The sequence below is a fragment of the Acanthopagrus latus genome, chromosome 10, assembly GCF_904848185.1.
Source record: "Acanthopagrus latus isolate v.2019 chromosome 10, fAcaLat1.1, whole genome shotgun sequence".
Lineage (NCBI taxonomy): Eukaryota > Metazoa > Chordata > Actinopteri > Spariformes > Sparidae > Acanthopagrus > Acanthopagrus latus.
Genome location: NC_051048.1, coordinates 725,001 through 740,289, shown reverse-complemented (window position 1 = coordinate 740,289; position 15,289 = coordinate 725,001). Strand labels below are relative to the sequence as shown.

At 44.9% G+C, this 15,289-nt stretch overlaps 1 protein-coding gene across 2 annotated transcripts in view; it reads right to left on the bottom strand.

Annotated features, from left to right (window-relative positions):
* Window positions 1–15,289, bottom strand: part of LOC119026715 (low affinity immunoglobulin gamma Fc region receptor III-like) — a 95,591-nt gene that overhangs the window by 24,697 nt on the left and 55,605 nt on the right. The window lies entirely within an intron of this gene.

The window sequence follows — 15,289 nt, the reverse complement described above, 5'->3', positions numbered from 1 at the left end:
GAGACTTTTCAGACCCTCTGAGCGACTTTATATCTAAAAAGCAACTAGTGACAGATCTAGCGACTTCTTCAGATGATCAGGGGAAAGATGAGAAATATATTATATTATAATTCTCCTGCTCAGAGTGATCACAGTCCTCGGCTCCTCTGCAGCAGCACCGGGTCTCTCTCCTCCCCAGCGGCTGTGCAGGCGGCAGGCCGGTGTGTCGGAGCTCGCTGGGGCAGCAGGAGCGACACCGCGGCCGCTCGCTCTGTGGATCTGAGCCCGGATAGCTGCTGTTCACTCTGTTGATCCGTTAATTCTCTGACTTCTTTCTACATTCCACTGGTACTTTACCGATAACCTGAAGCTGCTGAGTCTCGATCTTCACTTTCACTCTTCTCTCCAGATCAGATGTCATCGTTCATCTTGTAAAGATGCACATAGTTCGTTTGATCTCCTCCCTTTACTGTTGTTACTTCTAATATAGTTGTCTCTGTGGTGAGTTTGTGATAATTTGGTGATGATTTCTCTATCAACCATTTGTATATGGCTTAAAATAATCTCTTTATTTTTCTGTAAAATGCTTGGTTTTCACCGAACCCACAGTCTTATTGTATCATATGGATATCAAGATATCTGGCATGAATATGGAGATGTTAGATCTTTTCCATATCGTTCAGACCTGCTGCATGTTGGCCACCACCATCAGTGTGTGAATCACTGAAAGTGTCTGATAAATGTGGGACAGTTTCACCTACTGGTGCTGGTGACAGAAATTCCATTATAGCCCATTATTATAACAATAGACAGTAACAATAGAAACACTATAAACTATATAATAAAAAGTTGAATTGTTTTCCACATATTAAAGACTTGATTTGTGGTGCTGCTGTCCAGCTGGGTGCCACAGAACATGTGCACTCAGATTTCTGCTGACAAGTCAGCCAACTTCCGGTTCAGTGCCGAGCTGACATGATGGGGATAAAATGTGATCAGGTGGCTCTTCTAGAAAAAATCAAACCTGTTTTATGTACAAAGCTCAAAATCTCAATCACACTGGCTCAGTGGGCTTAAAGATCTGTAGCGTGAACAACATCCTCAGTCCTCAGACCCTCGATCAGAGAGAGGAAACACACAGAAACAGTTAGAAACCTGACGAGGAGGCAAGTTTTGACAGTTAAACAAGTGATTTTCTGTGGTTTTGAGACTTTCATTACTGTTTTACAGACACGTGTTTCACAGGTGAGGTTCACCTGCCACACCCTGTTTATAATTACATTGTTTATATTTATACATATTATGTTTATATGATTCTATTTCTGCTCCAGCTCTTCTTCTTATATCAGTGTTTCCCACACATTAATTTATGTGTGGCACTCTGCCACAGTATCAACATTTGCTGCCACCTGTTGATCATGTTCTCTCACTCAAGACAGCAGCTGTCAGTGAATAGCAGGATGTTAAACACTTTGATACAGTGGGTCGCAGTATGATTTTTATTCTGCCGGTAAGACCAACAAAGAAGAGGAGGAGGACTCTCTAAAAGCAGTTAGCTTGAAAGCAACTTCCACTGCAAAGACGACAGCTCACCTCATTGTCGAGCTCAAGCCCCCACAAAGAGCACCAGGCCCTGAAGACAGTTTTAGTCATGGCCAAGTTGTGTAACTACATCGTCATGTGATGCACCTGGGACCTTCTGTCACAAGCTAACATTGTGAAAGAGCAGTGAAACAAAGCAAAAATGGTTCAGGATGGTTTGAGGAGCACAACAAGAGTTTGAGGTGTTGACTTGGCCTCCAAATTCCCCAGATCTCAGTCCAGTCAAGCATCTGTGGGATGTGCTGGTCTGATCCATGGAGGCCCACCTCACAACTTACAGGACTTAAAGGTTCTGCTGCTCACATCTTGGTACCAGATACCACAGCACACCTTCAGGGGTCTCGTGGAGTCCATGCCTCGACGGGTCAGAGCTGGTTTGGCACCAACAGGGGGACCAACACAATGTTAGGCAGGTGGCCATAATGTTCTGCCTGATCAGTGTATATATATATTTAGTTTAGAGTTTCAGTGTGATATTTAGTCTAAAGTCAGTGCAGCGGCTCCTCTGCAGACCTGCAGCTTGAAGCAGAGGTGTCAAACTCAGTGTGGCCCACATGGAGCCCAGCTGGACCTCAGGAGGCCAAACACAGAGAGAGGACAGCATGATAACTGATGGATCAACAACAACAGCACCTGATTCTTTTACTTTGAGTAATAAAAATGCATTCTGTTTACAATTACTGAACAGTCCACCTACAAACAGCTGAACAGCCTGTCTTATGAACAGCAGTGCCCCCATAAACAACAGAAAAAGTAATAATGCACAAAATAACTTTTTAGTAAACTGATCACAATATTATAACTGAAATGTGTTTATTTGGAAGAAATGTGTGATGTGATTGTCTTATTTATTATTTATCATTATTACACGGCTCTTCTTAATGCTGCAGAACGCTCCATTCACTTGAATGAACCTTCTCAATATTTCGTATCACTCAATCTTTGCTCCACATGTAGTCGGGTCACTTATCACTCAGCATATTCAGTCGCTAAGTGACGTCTGCTGATCTGCCGTCTACGTCATATCATAAAAACGTACTCCTAGGCCACTAGCATGGATGAGTTTCACATTAACTTGAATGTTTTTGGAAAATACAGTGATTTTGACTCTTGGCAAAAGACTGAGTTGTCGTCATCGGTCAAGAAAAGAGACAGAGAGGAGAGCAGTGAAGAGGGAGAAGTGAAACGGCGTCGGTTTGGCGAATTATATTTCTCTGCTGAAAAACACTGTGAACGGTGTAATATCTTCATTATTTCACAATAAAGGAGCCGGCTTTCTTCTCTGTAACCACTTTTATTACAAGCACAGGTAACATGCGACTAGTTCAGGAGGAAGGCAGCTTCATCATTGCACATAGGTCAAAACACTCAGGGTCATTATCATTACCCAGCGCCCCCTGCTGGGTCTGGAGTGTGGCGACTCCTCAGAAGTCACTTCACAACATCCCTCCCCTCTTAAATTGAAACTATAACTAGTTTACATTCACAACCATAACTGCAACAATCTGGTCCAAACAAACCCAAACCAACAGTTGTACAATTTTCAATATAAACATGTATATAATTTCAACTACACTCAATCTCTTCCTCCTTTTGGTTCTATATATGCTAACAAACAGAAATCCTGTTAACACTCATACATTCAAACATAAAAAGTTGTTCTTTCTTTTTTTAAATATCTGTGTGTTTATCATATCCACTCACTTAACAGAGTCCTTCATGTATGCTGGTGGTTTCCTGTTTCTCTGAGAACAGAACCAGTTCCTTGTTGTTGGAGAACCAACAGGTGCTCTCTTGCTCTGCTGGAGGCAAGTTTCTGTCCTCTTCTTGTATAGAACCTGTATCTTGTCCTGTTGTGTTTGACATTGGTCTCACACTCCTCCTCTGGCACCGGATCTGGACTCAGAGCTGAAGGCTCCAAGTCTGCTGAACAGCTGATCCACATGTCATCTGACCAGCTTTCCATCTCCTAGCAGCACCGTGTAGGAAACAGGTCCTGTGGTCTCATGGATCAGTCCTAGTATCCATTTTGGTCCATATCCATAGTTCTTTGTGTAGACGGGCTCTCCTGCCACGGAGTTGCGTTCTCTAGCATGTTTGTCATGAAATGCTTTTTGACTTGTTGGTTTTGCTTCCACCTTCTTTTTAAGATCTGGGTGTATGAGATCAAGTTTACATCTCAGTTTTCTTCCCGTCAGCATCTCAGAGGGTGACAGTCCCCTTGTTGCCTGTGGAGTGATATGATAGCTAAACAGTGCCATGTTTAACTTTGTCTCTGCAGTATCACTGCTACACCTTTTCATGAGCTAAATGAAAGTTTGCACGGCTCGTTCAGCTAAAAGATGGTTGATATGGTGCTGATGTCACATGTGTTCATTACTTGTCATGAACTCTCTGGTTTGTTCACTCACAAACACTGTGTGTTCATCTCTGGGAAGCCATGTGTGCTGAAACAGTTTCTAAGACAGTTTATTGTGGTTGCTGACGTGGATGAAGTGACTGTGTAGACCTCTAACCATTTTGAATAAACATCCACAATTACTAAGAACAGTTTCCCCATGAAAGGACCCTCATGGTCTGTGTGTTGACTTCTCCATGGGTTGTCAGGCCCCTCCCATGGGTGGAGTGGTGCCCAGGGAGGTGCCTCTCTGTGTTCCTGACATGTGCTGCATGCCTTCACCTTTCTCATGTCCATGTCCATGTTTGGTCAAGGCCAAGGAGCTTGTCCCTCGTGATGAGAGCTCCCCACAGCACACAGCCATCCTGCACACTCAGCTCATGTTGTCTCTGTTTATAAGGAATACAGTTACTGTCCAGACAGGCCATCCTCTGAGAACATACTCTTGGACTCTCAGGATCCTCAGATGTCCACTGCTGCAGCTGTTCTGATGTCGTCACAGGGCTCTGTTCTTGGTCCAGCATCAGCACCTGCTCCTCTGGTTCTGTATCCTTGGGTTCTCTGGCAGAGGAAGTTGACTGAGAGCACCATGGTCTTTACCTGCCCTGTAAAGTATGACATACTCACTGCTTGATTGTCACAGTTCTTCTGACTCTGTGAAGGCTTTTTCTTGCTCTTGCCCCCACGTCCATGGTTCATCTTTTCAGAGCAGCTTATGCACAGGTGCACTGCCAGCACAGTCGACACATGAGGCAGAAACTTAGTATAAAAGTTCAACAGCCCCTAATAAGCTTTAGGCTCAGTCACTGATGTGGTGGGGGATCATTCTGCACTGCTTTCACTGGCAGTGGATGCAACCCTGTCCTGTCCACTTAGTGTCCCCAGAGTTTCACTTCAGTCTCATGAACTGGCACTTACTCCTTTTCAGGTGTAGTCCGGCATTTTGCAGTCGTTGCAGCACTTGTAGCACTGCTACAGAGCCGGTCACCGTGACGACCGTCTGCTCATACTGCACATGAGTCGAACTGCTTCTATAATCAGTCTCAGTATCCTTGTTTGTGCTAAAAATGAATCAATAAATCCCAGATACAGTGGATCTACAAACTGGACTGCAGCGTGGATGAACTTGACCACAAGGCTGATCACAGCTGATGTGATCTGATCAGCTGATGTGATCGATCAGCTGACATGATCTGATCAGCTGACGTGATCCGATCAGCTGACGTGATCGATCAGCTGACGTGATCTGATCAGCTGACGTGATCTGATCAGCTGACGTGATTGATCAGCTGATGTGATTGATCAGCTGATGTGATCCGATCACCTCCAGCTGACCTCAGACCAGCTCACACACCTGTTTCAGTCTGTGTTGCTTCACACAGTGACTGTGATCCAATCAGATCAATCAGTGATGATCAATAAAGAGTCACTCTGACTGTATAGAAATGTGACGTGTATAATTCATCAGGTGAGTTAAAGATTTAAGATTGAAAGTTTCTCCATCAATGATCCGACTGTTTGTGTTTATCTGACGGAGTCAAACTGCTGCAGCAGAGTAAAGAAGTCATCAGTCATCAGTCGTATTACAGGAGTTCTACCTGCTCACAGTGTTTACACCTGACCAACAGGTGTGTTAAAGGGCCAGCACGTATATTATTACTGTCACTAACTTGTACCACTGTCTGGTGTCTGGATATGAAAGCTGCGCTGTGATTGGCTGAGTGGATGTGAGGAAGTTGAAGCAGCTTGATGTTTCACAGTGTCAACAGATGTTCTGAGTGATGAGTGGACGTCTCCAGGTGATATCAGGGTTCCTGTCTGTCCTCTGCTGTCCTTCACTGATCTAACAGCTGATCCTCTCTACATCTGTTGCTTTATAGAGCCTGAGGTGATAGTGGAACAAGTGGGACAGGATGCAGGTCTGCCGTGTCACACTGATGTCATCAACATCACAGCTGTAGAGTGGACCAGATCTGACCTGGTGGATCCAAACTACGTCCTCCTTCACAGAGATGGACGATCAGATCCAACCTACCAGGACTCATCATTTACAGGTCGAGTGCAGCTGGTGGACGGTGAGCTGAAGACTGGAGACGTTTCAATGATCCTGAAGGACGTGAAGAGAGAAGACAGCGGAACTTATGAGTGTCGAGTTATAACAGCTGGAGCTGAATCTAAGCCAATTAGCAGAGTCAAGCTGCTGGTGACAGGTGAGTGTGTGTAGATCAGTGTGTGTGTGTGTTCCTGACAGTCAAACATAGAAACATCCAGACTGATGTTCACTGTCACCTCCAGAGGACCAGAACTGAACCTTCTCTCCTGTGTGTTGTCCTGGTTGGTTCTGGTCTGTTGGACTTTTTCTTCTCAGCAAATCTAAAAGACAAAGAGCCAAGAAACCAGAACCGTCTGCTGCAGAAGAAACAGGAGGTGATAATCTCAGCTGATATGATCCGATCAGCTGATGTGATCGATCAGCTGATGTCTCACAGTCTCTTTACAGGACGTGTCTCAACATGTCTGCTGATCGTTCTCTCTGTGACAGTGAGCTCAGGTAGAACTCAGGGACCAGGTGTATAAATCATCCACTGTGTTTTATAAAGACAGAAAGTCGTCGCCTCCAGCTGACCTCAGACCAGCTCACACAGGTGTTTCTCCAGATAGCTGCAGGTGAGATGAGGAAGTGGACGTGAACTCTAAGATGACAGACGTCACTTCAGAGTTACAGTTGGTTAGAGACGGTTGTTTTCCAGTCTCAGAGCTCTAAATGGCCTCAGCCGAGCGTCACAGTGGTGCATAGTGAAACTGCACTGAGGGGAACAAGGACCCACATACACATGGAGGTTCAGGGGATTCACTTCCATTTACGGATCATTGTTGGAGTGGAACTGAAGCTGGGTCGAGAAGTCAAGGAGACAGAAACCTGCTCTTTATTTCAGTCAGAATGAAAATTAATCAGCCAGTGATGAAATAAACCAGTTTCCTCAGGTTCTGTTCTTCAGTTCTCTGTTCTGATACTCTGAACCTCCTCTCCTCTACATGTGTCTGATTACTTTAGTTACTCGTCACTCTGCAGGTTCAGATTCTGTTTATAGGCTGTCAGCTGTGACGTGTGACCAATCAGATGGTGTTGTGGGCGGGACACTGTGTGACAGGAAGCTGCATCAGAGACGAAGCAGAAACATTTTACATGAATCAGTTTGATCAGCAGTCAGACAGAAACATCAGCTCAGTGTTTCTCTCACTGCTGCAGGAACCAGAACCAAGAAAAGACCAACTGGACAGAAGTGAAGACGGAAATAATCAGAGAACAAATCAAATGCTGTCAGACTCAAATCATAATAAAGCAAACATCCGGAATAATCAAACTCATACTGACTTGTCATCAGCAAAAATATAAACCAAACAAACAACTCAACAACGATCTCTGCAGCCGGTCCTGTGATTGGCTAAGTTGTGACAACTGCTAATAGTTCTGCAGGACCCAGAAGTTGACAACCAGATGCAGAAAGGTTAAAGAAATGTAGTGACAGATGGTCAGGTCATAGTGGAGGGAGGTCTGGACAGGTTGTCCTGCTGAGGTACAGAGTGCAGCTCAGGTAGTCACACTCAGAGTTCACAGCTTTCTATCTCGCAGAAGTCCCAGGTCGGCGTCACAGGAAGCAGCGTCTAACATGTGATTTACTGGAAACAGCTCAAAGTGAAAGTTGAGTTCAGTCCTGGAGTCAGTGGACGGTCAGCAGCAGCAAAGTGACGACTGGCTGTGAACTGATGTCCTCCATGTGTTTCTGAAGTGAAGCTCAGTAAAGAGACTTTGTGCTTGTTGTAGTTGTGACAGGAAGATGAAGATGTTTGTGGTGTTTGTGATCCTCGTGCACGGTAAGATAACCTTCCTCCCTCTGATCTGATCGTCACCTCGGTCCAACGTCACGTCTTTAATGTGGATCTGTGTCATCTTCACTTCATCAGTGTGTTTCAGCTGCAGGACCATGTTTTCTTCACAGAAACACATGAAGAACAGATTAAAGGCAGCAGATGTTCACTGTGTCTTTAAACCCTGATGAATGTAGAAGACTGTACAGTCACACTGTCCTCACTTCTGTTCTTCAGGATTAGATCCCTGCAGCTCGCTCACATTCTGATGGCTTCTGTTCACAGACGTAATAATGATGCTTTGCTGACAGCAGCGTCACATGTGGATGGAAATGTTGGCCTTCATTCACACAGAGTCTGAGTTGAGCTTTAGCAGCACAGTTTACAGGCTGCACACACTGCAGAGGACCACATTCACTCATGACATGAAATAAGGCTGCTGTCATTGACCCTCTCTGTCTGTGTCACCTCACAGTTTCCCAGCATGCCTCAGCTGTGGAGGTGTATGACTGGGACCTGTTTGTCCAGCTGCCCTGTGACTTTCCCACTGATGGACTGGCTGAGCCCTCAGTGGTGTGGAACCGCTACGATCTCAATCCTTCAACCGTCCACCAGCGTCAGCAGGAAGGTGACGAACTTAAAGACCAAAACCAGCTTTACAGCAGCCGAACATCCATGAAGACTGACGCTCTGGAAACTGGAGACCTCAGCCTCCATCTGACAAAACTCCACCTCTCTGACAGCGGCTCCTACACCTGCACCGTCAGATGGTTCAGTAGGGGGAGACAGAGAGAACTGCAAGTGACGGACGTACATCTGCAGGTCAAAGGTCAGCAACTAACCCTAAAACCTCCTGTAGATACAGATCAGAGGTCAGAGGTCAGAGGTCATGTTCTTTATGTTTCTGGTTCCCACAGAACGATTCCCATCCTGGGCCAAAGCTCTCCTGGTTCTCCTGGTTCTCCTGGTTCTCCTGGTTCTTGGACTTCTTGTTTCTGCAGCTCTTTTAGTACATTTTAGGCAGTATTTCATGTCAGGTATGTCACTGCTACTACACTACCCATCATGCACCTGGGCAGCATCTTTACTCTGGTAGCTCCCTGACTGTTGAGACAGACTGTCAACAGTGAGGTCTGGGACTATAAGAGAAGGATGAGACAGTGAGGTCATGTTACCATCACAGTTCCTGCTGCTGTCTGTTCAGCTGATGTTGTGGTTTGTTGTCTCTCAGTCTACCAGGTGGAGGTGGAGGAGGGGGCGGAGTCTGTCCAGCTGCCCTGCAAAACCATAGTTTGCCTGTGGAAAGTCGCTACAGTGGTGTGGAGGGACGGAGGTGAGAGGAAGGTCCATGTGTATCCGAACGGTTCTGACCAGCCTGAAGAACAGGACAGATGTTACAGAGGTCGAACAGAGATGAAGAGAAACCTGCTGGAACCTGGAGACCTCAGTCTGACCCTGAAACACCCCACAGACTGGGACAGAGACACCTACACCTGCACCGTCTACAACAGGGAGGGACGCAAACTGATGGAGAAACAAGTGGTGCTGAAGTTCAAAGGTCAGTACTGTAGATACAGGTCAGTACTGTTGATTCAGGTCAGTACTGTTGATACAGGTCAGAGGTCAGATTGACATCAATCAGCTGATTGATTTCCAATCAGAGTCGACAGTATTGATCTGAATGTGATGTTTTTATTTGATCCAGAAGAAAGTTGAAGGAACGAGCTGAAAGAAACAACAAATCTTTTCATCACTGAGAACAAAGAAATGCAGCTTTAATAGTTTGTATCAGTTATTGATTGATGATCAGTTCTCAGCTGAGTCAACAAATCTTCACTTCCTGTTGAAGGAGTTGATCAAAGAAAATGTTAAATTTGACGTCCAGAAATGTGAAAGTGACAAAGAGAAGCAACAAGCAGCAGTTGAACACTGAGATGAGACATTACTGTGAAGACCACAGGGACAAAACATCACAACACCATCAGGACTCTGATCATGTCCAACACCTGGAAAACCTGCTTTTACTTCCTGTGGTTCTGTCCCCTGTTACCTGCTGGTCTCACCTGGTTCTGTCCTTCAGCTTTCTCTGCTACTTTGGAATCAGTCAATAAAGTTATTCAAAACTGCTGCTGCTGTCTGAACAGCTGATGTTGTGCTTTGTTTCCTCTCAGTCTGTCAGGTGGAGGTGGAGGAGGGGGCGGAGTCTGTCCAGCTGCCCTTCAGAACTACACCTGACCTGCCTGAGGACGCTACAGTGAAGTGGTACTGCTCATACAGGACAGTCCACCTGTATGAGAACAGATCTGACCAGCCTGACAAACAGCACCAGGTTTACAAAAACCGAACAGAGATGAAGAAAGACCTGCTGAAGACTGGAGACCTCAGTCTGACCCTGAAACACCCCAAAGAGACAGACGCAGGAAGATACTGGTGTGGAGTCTACAGCAAGGATGGAGACGAGCTGAGATCAAAATCAGTGGAGCTCAAAGTCAAAGGTCAGTATGAAGATACAGAACAGAGATCTGTGTGTCTGTCTCTGATTGGTTGCTTGTCTCTGATTGGCTGCTTGTCTCTGATTGGCTGCTTGTCTCTGGTTGGCTGCTTGTCTCTGACTGGTTGCTTGTCTCTGATTGGCTGCTTGTCTCTGGTTGGCTGCTTGTCTCTGATTGGCTGCTTGTCTCAGTCTAACTGTCCTCTGTCTCCTCTGCAGGGAACATCAGGAACAGAAGCAGCTCCACTGATCTGACTCCTCTGATGGCTGATCAATCTGTTTGATTGGTCTGTTGGTCAATCTTTGATTATTGATCTGATGAGACTTTGGATCAGAGACTAAATGGAGGTGAAGGAGCTGATGGAGGACGGATGAAGACAGGAGGACGCTTCATCAGCTTCTCCTTCACTCTGACTCTCACACACAGTCTACACACTCACTATTGATGACTGTTGATCAGTGATGTCAGAGTGATGTCAGAGTGATGTCACATGGTGGTTTAGATCCTTTGAACTCTGACAGTAAAGTGTAAATACATTTATTATTGGAAGAACAGACGTCTGGTTCGTCTTTCGTTGGACTCCAGAGTGTTTACTGTCTGCTGACAGCCTTCCTGTCCTGGACACTGATGAACACTGACTGACTGAATAAATGAGTTCTCGGTGGTGAGATCATTAAATGTCCAGTTTCACATGATCTCTTTGTGTCGATGACAATATTGAAAACGTCTCGATTCTACAGCTCAGATTGTTCCACCACCAACTCTGACAGGATACAAGGTCACAAGATCAGTGATCACATCTACTGACTGAACACAGCGAGACAGGTGTTCACACATCGTCATCGTACATGAAGATCCTTCAGATTCTTCCTCTGACCCTCATTTCTTACATGAACTGTGATCACTAACAGCAGTTTAGCTCGGTTGGTAGAGTCCATGTGCAGAGGCTTCGTCCTCAGGTTCAACTCTCATCCTGGGGCCCTTTGCTGCGTGTCACCCTCCTCATCCTGTTTCCTGTCTGATCTTCAGCTGAACTATCAATAAAACCTTACAGAGTTGGACCGGTCTGAAATCAGTCCGCCCACGAGACACATCGGTCCAATCAGGTGCAGCCAGGTAGTTGTTGGGGGTGGAGCCTGTGTTTGTTTTCTCTTCCTAAACCTCACCTGTGGACCTGTACCGTCAGGATGGGGGGCGTGGCCTCCTGACCTCACAGTGTGTGACCAGGGAGACCAGTGTGTAAAACTCTTGCTCCAGATTGAGACGCCGTGTAAATATAATGCAAAAATATGCAACTTATTCATATTGTGTTTTTATAAAGTTACACGATCACAGCAGCATGTTTCTAACAAGTTGGTACTGGGGCAAGAAAAGACTGGGACAGTTGTGGGATGTTATAAAACATCTGGAAGGTTTGGAAACCAGCAGCTGTGATGGTCCGGCTGCGTGTTAGAGCCCGTTGCATGATGGGTAACACAGAGGTGAAGCACCATGACTGAGTGTCATCAGAGAAGATGTGGTGCTGCTCAGTGGTGAACCTGCTCCAGGACCAACTGTACAGGAACATGCTGCAACATCTCATTCAGACTGAATTTGTATTCACAAATAAATAAAGTTTGTCAGCTTGAGCACTAAACTTCTTGTTTTTTGATTGAATACATGTTGAAAATGATTCACAGGTTTGTTATAACAAAGAAAACCATGTTTAGAGCAGGAAGTTCCTGTCGTCTATCAGTCTGTAGCTCTCTGACACAGTTCACAGCTGTATGGTTTCTCTGCAGTCTGACTGCGTGTCGTCACAGATCCGTGTTCTTGCTTCGGTTCCCCTCAGGACTCAGGACTGGAAAACCTTTGACCTCCTGCTACAAACAGTCTGATGTCGGGACGCAACACGTCTGAACTCCTGACGTCACGATGGCAGCACCACCGAGGAGGAGAGGATGTGTGAGGACGACGGTTCTGACTTGTTCTTCTAAACTCTTTTAAAGTCTGCCATGTTCACAGAGCTCCACTTCTTGACTGGCACGTCAGAAACAGTCCAGATCTCAACCTGCAGTCACTGGTTCTGTTACTGACACAGAACATTCTCAGTCCCACGAGAGGTCAAAGACGGTACCGACCCAGTTCTACAGCCTTGTTTGCTGAGGAGCCCATCATCTCTGTTTCAACCCGTCTGTCACTGCTGATCATCTGATCAATCACACTGATTGGGTTTCACTTAATGGATCAAAGGAAAACTGTACATGGACTCATCAACAATATTAATTTTAATATTTAACGACAGTATTAATAAGAGGTCAGTAAATTTATCTCACAGTATAAACAGGACGTGAAATAAAACGCAGGCTGTCGTTAAAAGACGTTCGGCTCTCCAGGTCCAACGTCTCAAAACTAACTTCAGACTGGAACACAGGATAAGCCCCGCCCCTTAGTTACTGTTGCTATGGCCAGGTGTGACGACACAAACACTCAGTGACGTCTTCACCTGTGTGGAAACATGAAAACTGATCCCTGATTTAAAAATAATTTTCCAATGGTTCCATAATAATTTTATCTTATAATAATTATAATAAACAACTTTTAATCTCATGATTTCTTTTATAGCTACGTGTCTTCCATACAGCTCTCTCAGTAACAGACTGATGCCTCCTCATGCAGAAAGACTCAAACACAAGACATTTTGTTTTTCCTCAGTTAGTTTTGTAAACTCACAGCGTCACTTTGACTTTTCTTTCTTTGTAAAGTTTTCAGAGAACCAACATGTTTTTTTTCACACCTGATAAAAGATGAGCTGAAGAAAATATAACAACTATTACAAGTATAATAATAATGTTGTTCAGGAATCAGAGCGCAGAAACATCTTTTTGTTTTTCACGTGATGAGAGGAAACAAACCACAGAGACAAATAGCAAACAGCTGATTTATTCATCTGACTTGTAGAATGATGGATTTCACTTGAAAGATTTTGAAGTGTAGAACAATTAAATACCAACTCATGCAAAGCTTCACTGCAACAGCCGAAGAAGAAGAAATGAAAACTCAGCTCGTCATGAAGCTCGCGCCCTGACGTGGACGCTGTGGTTGCCATGACAACAGACTTGTTCAGCCTCTGCTGAACAAAAAGCAGTTTGGAACCAGGACTCGTGTTGGAGCTCGATGACACTCAGCAAAGATGTCGCACATTAAAATACAGTGTGGAGGAAACCCCCGTCTGACCTGTGACATCATCAGCACAGATGTGACATCAGAGTGACATCACAGCCCTGGTGAGCAGTATAAATTCGATCAATAACACCTCGGGCTCCTCATTTGTGATGTGGTTGATTTATTAAGAATTTATGTTGTTGATTAAAATATAACTGAGTGCAGTTTTCTCCATTGTGAATTAGCAGTTAGCTTCTGTTAGCATTGTGCTCATGGACGTACAGACAACCGTCACTGGATCAACATGAAGATTCTTAAAGTCAAACTCTCGCAGAAATGCAACCTCAGCTGTTTCTGTGAGTGTATCTGAGTCAAACCTTCATGTAAAAGCAGAATTACGATCAAAGAGGAACTTTTAAGATGGACCGTGTTTTTGTTTTCAGGTCAAACTCATTTTCAGTGGAGTGCATGGGGCACTTTTACAATAACATGAAAATCTGTATATTTAAAACAGTAAGAAGTCTGGACACAACATGAAACTGTGCTGGTAGCATCACCAGGGTCTCTGCACATCAACACCAGCACTGACAACATGGTTTGTGTTTCTGAACAGCTCATGTTAGCAGCAGCTTGTTCCGCTCGCCGCCGTCCTGCCAGTGGAGAAGAGTCGACCTCAGAATGAGACGTAACCTGGAGGACAGTTCAGGTGGAACAATCCTGAAGCTTAGTTCCATATAAATGTGGATCATTTGATTTGAAGTTGAAAAAGGAGCCTCATATAAGAAACAAGACTAAAATCAAAAGCTGGAAAAGTCACGTGAGCTCTCGTGTGTGTTGCTGGAAGAAAGTAAATACAGTAAATCTTAAAAGTGGCTTTTTCATCATAATTTTGCTTTTACATGAAGGTTTATACATTCACAAAAAAGTCTAGGTTGCATTTTGGTGATTTCCACTTTAAGGGAGCTCTGAATGAACTTCTTCTCGTGATTTAAGTGGATTTCTTGACATTTATTCTGAAAGGACTTGAGAGATGATGACATCATGGAGAAGTTTCAGTCACAATGAATCTAAAAATGTGTGTTTGACATCCGAGTGTTGACGTTTCACTCAGCTGAGGCTCATCAATCATGGAACTCAGCTTCTGATCGATTAGTTTGGTCTGTCAGAGGTCAGAGGGGGTTCCTTAAGACTCGACCTCTCTCACACACACACACACACACACACACACACACTTCATGCTGTAATAAATAAAAACATCCATAGCATCTATAAAGTCCAACATTAGAATATATATATTTATATGTTTATATCTGTGGTTGTGTTTAAATATAAGTAGCTTTGTTATAATCATGTACAGGTTGAAGTTCACAGGACTCCAGATGAAGAACACTAAACATGACGCAGGCCTCCGATTTCCTTTTGTTCAGCCGACCCTCAAACGCACCACCCCGTTCGCTCTGAGCAGTGCATTATGGGTAGGAGGTGACAGACAGATGTTCTGGGGCTCGTCTGGCCCCCAGCTGAGCCTCCTGGGAGAGATCGGTCGAGACTTTCTCAGCCCGCGTCCTCGTCATCAGTCCAGTCTGAACGAGGATTCACCAAAACACCTCCGACTGTGAGCTCACCTGGAGGTTCCACCTCCCACAGGTGCTCTCAAGTCACCAGGTGAAGAGCTGGAAATTCTTCAGGTGAGATCAGAAAGATGTGCTGGATTTACTCCAATAACAGTGAAGCAACAAACTGAGGAAGGAAACGCCTGTAAGACTGAGCAGAGGGCAGCGTGACGCTCGTAATCAAGCTGTTT